At 47.0% G+C, this 8,205-nt stretch overlaps 1 protein-coding gene across 1 annotated transcript in view; it reads right to left on the minus strand.

Moving 5' to 3' along the window:
• Nucleotides 1-2,041, minus strand: part of LOC130327016 (kin of IRRE-like protein 1) — a 65,995-nt gene extending 63,954 nt beyond the window's left edge. The window contains exon 1 of the mRNA XM_056553372.1: nucleotides 1,907-2,041. The gene's annotated coding sequence lies outside the window, so the exon portion shown is untranslated. The remainder of the gene's footprint in view (nucleotides 1-1,906) is intronic.
• Between the last annotated feature and the right edge of the window lie 6,164 nt (nucleotides 2,042-8,205).

An 8,205-nucleotide genomic window follows, 5' to 3' on the forward strand; every position in this document is an offset into this window, starting at 1 on the left:
GGAAGAAGAGAATGAGGAAGAGGAAGAGGAGGAAAAGTATAAGAGAATGAAGTAGAAGAAGGAGGAGGAAGAAAAGAAGAAGAGAATGAAGGAGAAAAAGGAAGATGATGAAGAAGAGGGGAAAGAAAAAGTATAAGAGGAAGATGAGAAAGAGGAAGAAAAGAAATAGGAAGAAAAGAATGAATAAGAAAGAGAAGGAAGAGACGAAAAGAAGAGGAGAAATAAGAAGATGATGAAGAAGGAGAAGAGGAAGAAGAAGGATCCTCTTCTCCACATGAGGAGCCGCAGTATAGATGTCACTAAGGATTTATGAGGAAGAACTTTATCTGTGGACTAAGAAAGGGTTAAATGTGCAGTGACTGAATCATATCAGGAATATCACTTCATAGGGGGAGTAGTGTGGATCTCACACATGATAGGCTCACACTCAGCAGACAGTATCCCACATGGCAAGCTTAGATACACTGGTTCAGTAGACAGTATCACACATGATAGGCTTAGATACACTGGTTCAGTAGACAGTATCACACATAATAGGATTAGATACATTGGCTCAGCAGACAGTATCATACATGATAGGCTTAGCTACACTGGTTCAGTAGACAGTATCCCACATGGTAGGCTTAAATACACAGGCTCAGTAGACAGTATCACACATGATAGGCTTAGATACGTCAACTCAGCAGACAGTATCCCACATGGCAAGCTTAGATACACTGGCTCAGTAGACAGTATCACACATGGTAGGCTTAAATACACTGGCTCAGTAGACAGTATCACACATGATAGGCTTAGATACGTCAGCTCAGCAGACAGTATCCCACATGACAAGCTTAGATACACTGGCTCAGTAGACAGTATCACACATGATAGGCTTAGATACACTGGATCAGCAGAAAGTATCACACATGACAAACTTAGTTATATGGCTCAGCAGATAACAAACATGACATGCTTATATAAATTGTGCAGTAGACAGTATCACATATGATAGACTTAGATACCCAGCTCAGCAGCATAGAATTACACTGTAGACTTAGATACACAGCTCAGTAGCACAATATCACACATGATAGATTTAGATACAATGGCTTAGCAGACAGTATCATATATGTTAAACTTGGGTCCAGCAGACAGTATGCCACATGATAGGCTTAGATACCCACTCAGCAAACAGCATTACACATGGCAGGCTTAAAGGGGTACTCCGGTGAAAACCTTTTTTCTTTTAAATCAACTGGTGGCAGAAAGTTAAACATATTTGTAAATTACTTCTATTAAAAAATCTTAATCCTTCCAGTACTTATTAGCTGCTGAATGCTACAGAGGAAATTCATTTCTTTTTGGAACACTGATGACATCACGAGCACAGTGCTCTCTGCTGACATCTCTGTCCATTGTAGCAACCATGCACAGCAGATGTATGCTAAGGGCAGCATGGTGGCTCAGTGGTTAGCACTGCTGCCTTGCAGTGCTAGGGACTTGGGTTCAAATCACACTAAGGACAACAATAAATAAAGCTTTATTATAATAACATCAGCAGAGAGAACTGTGCTCGTGATGTCATCAGAGAGCATTCCAAAAAGAAAAGAATTTCCTCTGTAGTATTCAGCAGCTAATAAGTACAGGAAGGATTAAGATTTTTTAATAGAAGTAATTTACAAATATGTTTATCTTTCTGCAACCAGTTGATTTAAAAGAAAAAAGGTTTTCACCGGAGTACCCCTTTAAAGACACATGGCTCTGCCGGTAGTTTCATACACTATAGGCTTAGATACAATGCTCAGCAGATATCTCACACAAATGGGTTAGATACACAGCTCAGCAGTATAGGCTTAGATACATGGCTCAGCAGATAGTGTCATACAGTATAGGCTTAGATACATGGCTCAGCAGCACACCGTACCTGGATATGACAGTGATTCCCATGTTAGTCCAAAGACTGTCTCTTCCTATTGGTGATGACCGCCTGTCTCTTCTTGTCATTAATGGCCGCCTGTTTCTTCCTATCAGTGATGGCCGCCTGTCTCTTCCTATCTGTGATGGCTGCCTGTCTCTTCTTATCAGTGATAGCCGCCTGTCTCTCCCTATCAGTAATGGCTGCCTGTCTTTCCCTATCAGTGATGGCCGCCTGTCTATTCCTATCAGTGATGGCCGCCTGTCTCTTCCTGTCAGTAATGGCCGCCTTTCTTTTCCTATCAGTAAGGGCCGCCTGTCTCTTCCTATCAGTGATGGCATCAGGTCTCTTCCTATCAGTGATGGCCACCTGTCTCTTCCTATTTGTGATGGCCGTCTATCTTTCCCTGTCAGTAAGGGCTGCCTGTCTCTTCCTATCAATGATGGCTGCCTGTCTCTTCCTATCAGTGATGGTTGCCTGTCTCTTCCTATCAGTGATGGCTACCTGTCTCTTCCTATCAGTGATGGTTGCCTGTCTCTTCCTATCAGTGATGGCTACCTGTCTCTTCCTTTCATTAATGGCTGCCTGTCTCTTCCTATCAATGATGGCCGCCTGTCTCTTCCTATCATTGATGGCCGCCTGTCTCTTCCTGTCAGTAATGGCCGCCTGTATCTTCCTATCAGTGATGGCTGCCTATCTCTTCCTATCAGGGATGGCTGCCTGTCTCTTCAGTAATGGCTGCCTGTCTCTTCCTGTCAGTAATGGCTGCCGGGCTCTTCCTCTCAGTGATTGCCGCCTGTCTCTTCCGATCAGTGATGGCCACCTGTCTTTCCTATCAGTAATGGCCCACCTGTCTTTCCTATCAGTAATGGCCGCCTGTCTCTTCCTATCAGTAATGGCCACCTGTCTCTTCCTATCAGTAATGGCCGCCTGTCTCTTCCTATCAGTAATGGACGCCTGTCTCTTCCTATCAGTAATGGACGCCTGTCTCTTCCTATCAGTAATGGCCGCCTGTCTCTCCCTGTCAGTAATGGCCGCCTGTCTCTCCCTGTCAGTAATGGTGGCCTGTCTCTCCCTGTCAGTAATGGCCGCCTGTCTCTTCCTATCAGTAATGGCCGCCTGTCTCTTCCTATCAGTAATAGCCGCCTGTCTCTCCATGTCAGTAATGGCCGCCTGTCTCTCCCTGTCAGTAATGTCCATCTGTCTCTCCCTGTCAGTAATGGCCGCCTGTCTCTCCCTGTCAGTAATGGCCGCCTGTATCTCCCTGTCAGTAATGGCCACCTGTCTCCCTGTCAGTAATGGCCGCCTGTCTTTCACTGTCAGTGATGGCCGCCTGTCTCTCCCTGTCAGTAATAGCTGCCTGTCTCTTCCTATCAGTAATGGCCACCTGTTTCTCCCTGTCAGTAATAGCCGCCTGTCTCTCTCTGTCAGTAATGTCCGTCTGTCTCTCCCTGTCAGTAATGGCCGCCTGTCTCTCCCTGTCAGTAATGGCCGCCTGTAACTCCCTGTCAGTAATGGCCACCTGTCTCCCTGTCAGTAATGGCCGCCTGTCTCTCCATGTCAGTAATGGCCGCCTGTCTCTTCCTATCAGTAATGGACGCCTGTCTCTCCCTGTCAGTAATAGCTGCCTGTCTCTTCCTATCAGTAATGGCCACCTGTCTCTCCCTGTCAGTAATAGCCGCCTGTCTCTCTCTGTCAGTAATGGCCGCCTGTCTCTCTCTGTCAATAATGGCTGCCTGTATCTCCCTGTCAGTAATGGCCGCCTGTCTCTCCCTGTCGGTGATGGCAGCCTGTCTCTCCTTGTCAGTAATAGCCGGCTGTCTCTTCCTATCAGTAATGGCCACCTGTCTCTCCTTGTCAGTAATAGCCTCCTGTCTCTCCCTGTCAGTAATGTCCGTCTGTCTCTCCTTGTCAGTGATGGCCGCCTGTATTTCCCTGTCAATAATGGCCGCCTGTCTCTTCCTATCAGTAATAGCCGCCTGTCTCTCTCTGTCAGTAATGGCCGCCTGTCTCTCCCTGTCATTAATGGCCGCCTGTATCTCCCTGTCATTAATGGCCGCCTGTCTCTTCCTATCAGTAATGGCCGCCTGTCTCTCCCTGTCAGTAGTGGCCGCCTGTCTCTCACTGTCAGTAATGGCCGTCTGTCTCTCACTGTCAGTAATGGCCACCTGTCTCTCCCTGTCAGTAATGGCCGCCTGTCTCTCACTGTCAGTAATGGCCGCCTGTCTCTCCCTGTCAGTAATGGTGGCCTGTCTCTCCCTGTCAGTAATGGCCGCCTGTCTCTTCCTATCAGTAATGGCCGCCTGTCTCTCACTGTCAGTAATGGCCGCCTGTCTCTCCCTATCAGTAATGGCCGCCTGTCTCTCACTGTCAGTAATGGCCGCCTGTCTCTCCCTGTCAGTAATAGCCGCCTGTCTCTTCCTATCAGTGATGGCCACCTGTCTCTCCCTGTGAGTAATGGCCGCCTGTCTCTCCCTGTCAGTAATAGCCGCCTGTCTCTTCCTATCAGTGATGGCCACCTGTCTCTCCCTGTGAGTAATGGCCGCCTGTCTTTCCTATCAGTAATGGCTGCCTGTATCTCCCTGTCCGTAATGGCCGCCTGTCTCTTCCTATCAGTAATGGCCGCCTGTCTCTCACTGTCAGTAATGGCCGCCTGTCTCTCCCTATCAGTAATGGCCGCCTGTCTCTCACTGTCAGTAATGGCCGCCTGTCTCTCCCTGTCAGTAATGGCCGCCTGTCTCTCCCTATCAGTAATGGCCGCCTGTCTCTCACTGTCAGTAATGGCCGCCTGTCTCTCCCTGTCAGTAATAGCCACCTGTCTCTTCCTATCAGTGATGGCCACCTGTCTCTCCCTGTGAGTAATGGCCGCCTGTCTCTCCCTGTCAGTAATAGCCGCCTGTCTCTTCCTATCAGTGATGGCCACCTGTCTCTCCCTGTGAGTAATGGCCGCCTGTCTTTCCTATCAGTAATGGCTGCCTGTATCTCCCTGTCCGTAATGGCCGCCTGTCTCTTCCTATCAGTAATGGCCGCCTGTCTCTCCCCATCACTCTCTCTCTCTGGTGTCTCTCGCCCTCCGCCCGTCTCTCTAATCTGTCACAGAGAAGATGTCGGAGGAGATTGAGGATTTCATCTGATGGATTTTCTCCTCAGAGCTGAGGACACGTGCGGCCCAGAGATTCCTGACGACTTAAGGCCGAGGGTTTATCACCCTTTTAAAGGAACACAACAGGATTTATTCACTGGCCGTCATGATGGGGATTATCAGATCATATGTGGTGAAGCTGCCGTCCATAGCATCCAATCGGATCATATGATGTGGAGCTGTCGTCCATAGCAACCAATCAGATCATATGTGGTGGAACTGTCATCCATAGCAACCAATGAGATCATATGTGGTGGAGCTGTCGTCCATAGCAACCAATCAGATCATATGTGGTGGAGCTGTCGTCCATAGCAACCAATCAGATCATATGTGGTGGAGCTGTCATCCATAGCAACCAATAGGATCATATGTGGTGGGGCTGTCGTCCATAGCATCCAATCGGATCATATGATGTGGAGCTGTCGTCCATAGCAACCAATCAGATCATATGTGGTGGAACTGTCATCCATAGCAACCAATGAGATCATATGTGGTGAAGCTGCCGTCCATAGCATCCAATCGGATCATATGATGTGGAGCTGTCGTCCATAGCAACCAATCAGATCATATGTGGTGGAACTGTCATCCATAGTAACCAATGAGATCATATGTGGTGGAGCTGTCGTCCATAGCAACCAATCAGATCATATGTGGTGGAGCTGTCGTCCATAGCAACCAATCAGATCATATGTGGTGGAGCTGTCATCCATAGCAACCAATAGGATCATATGTGGTGGAACTGTCGTCCATAGCAACCAATCAGATCATATGTGGTGGAGCTGTCGTCCATAGCAACCAATCAGATCATATGATGTGGAGCTGTCATCCATAGCAACCAATCAGATCGTATGTGGTGGAGCTGTCGTCCATAGCAACCAATAGGATCATATGTGGTGGAGCTGTCATCCATAGCAACCAATCAGATCATATGTGGTGGAGCTGTCGTCCATAGCAACCAATCTGATCATATGTGGTGGAGCTGTCATCCATAGCAACCAATCAGATCATATGTGGCGGAGCTGTCATCCATAGCAACCAATAGGATCATATGTGGTGAAGCTGCCGTCCATAGCATCCAATCGGATCATATGTGGTGGGGCTGTCGTCCATAGCAACCAATCGGATCATATGTGGTGGAACTGTCGTCCATAGCAACCAATGAGATCATATGTGGTGGAGCTGTCGTCCATAGCAACCAATCAGATCATATGTGGCGAAGCTGTCATCCATAGCAACCAATAGGATCATATGTGGTGGAGCTGTCATCCATAGCAACCAATCTGATCATATGTGGTGGAACTGTCGTCCATAGCAACCAATCAGATCATATGTGGTGGAGCTGTCATCCATAGCAACCAATAGGATCATATGTGGTGGAGCTGTCGTCCATAGCAACCAATCAGATTCCAGCTTTCACATTTAAAAAGGCCTCGAAGAGATGATATCTGGGATCTAATTGGTTGCTATGGGTGACGGCTCCTCTATATGAGATCTAATTGGTTGCTATGGGTGACGACTCTATGTGAGATCTAATTGGTTGCTATGGGTGACGGCTCCTCTATGTGAGATCTGATTGGTTGCTATGGGTGACGACTCCTCTATATAAGGTCTAATTGGTTGCTATAGGTGACGAGACCTCTATATGAGGTCTAATTGGTTGCTATGGGTGACAACTCCTATATAAGGTCTAATTGGTTGCTATGGGTGACGGCTCTATGTGAGATCTAATTGGTTGCTGTGGGTGACGACTCCTCTATATGAGATCTAATTGGTTGCTATGGGTGACGGCTCCTCTATGTGAGATCTGATTGGTTGCTATGGGTGACGACTCCTCTATATAAGGTCTAATTGGTTGCTATGGGTGACAACTCCTATATAAGGTCTAATTGGTTGCTATAGGTGACGAGACCTCTATATGAGGTCTAATTGGTTGCTATGGGTGACAACTCCTATATAAGGTCTAATTGGTTGCTATGGGTGACGGCTCTATGTGAGATCTAATTGGTTGCTATAGGGGACGAGACCTCTATATGAGGTCTAATTGGTTGCTATGGGTGACGACTCCTATATATAAGGTCTGATAACTCTCCCTATGTCTGAAAATATCAGTAAAGTGTGAATGGTGGCGTAAGAGTAGACCCCAGGGGCCACAAATCAACCTAAGAACAGCCTGGACAACCAGCTCCCTGTTTTTTAGCCATTTGCTGCTCCAGCACTGTGTGTGAACAGAGACTGAGACTTCTGCACAGTCACCGGAGAGAACCGTGAGAACTGCGAACATTGCACCGTCTATCCGGACCCCTGCGCCATATTCTTCCTATCAGGTGACATGTACATATGGGGGAGACATTTTCCTGTGCACAGCACACTTCCTGTCTGCCTGACATGGCTGATAACCGAGAACAATAGTGATGATCAGACCAACATGGCGCCATGTGACGATGGAAATTGCTGCAGTTTTTGGTAATGATGCGTTATCAGGTCTCAGGGTCTACACAGGGTTTTCCGTATCTGCGCCATCAATCTGAATGGGCCCCCAATGCTTAGAGCCAAAGATGGCGGATTCCTTCCATGTGGGGAGAAGATATGTGGCCTCCATGGGCTGCAGAGTTTACGTGTTTGATGAAGTCCGGCGCTTTCCTGACATCTGTTCACACATGGCGGATACACTGCAGGTTTGTTGCAGATTTTCCTGAATAACCTTAATATATAATTATGTATCACTGATCCTATATACTGCGCATATATATTAGAGATGAGCGAAGTTACAGGGATTAGATTCATCACCAACTTATCGGCTCGGCAGTTGATGTCTTTATCCTGTATAAATTAGTTAATCTTTCAGCTGCTCCGGTGGCTGGAAAAGGTGGATACAGTCCTAAGAGAGTCTCCATCCACCGGAGCACCGGAAAGCTGAACTAATTTATGTAGGATAAAGTCAGCAAACGCCGACTGCGAGGATCATGACAAATCAAATCACTGTAACTTCGCTCTTCTCTAATATTTATCAAATATAAACTGATCCCGTACACTGCAGAGCTGTATAATATATATATATATATATCCACTGATCCCGTACACTGCAGAGCTGTATAATATATATATCCACTGATCCCGTACACTGCAGAGCTGTATAATATATATATATATCCACTGATCCCGTACA

The sequence above is a fragment of the Hyla sarda genome, unplaced genomic scaffold, assembly GCF_029499605.1.
Source record: "Hyla sarda isolate aHylSar1 unplaced genomic scaffold, aHylSar1.hap1 scaffold_290, whole genome shotgun sequence".
Taxonomy (NCBI): domain Eukaryota; kingdom Metazoa; phylum Chordata; class Amphibia; order Anura; family Hylidae; genus Hyla; species Hyla sarda.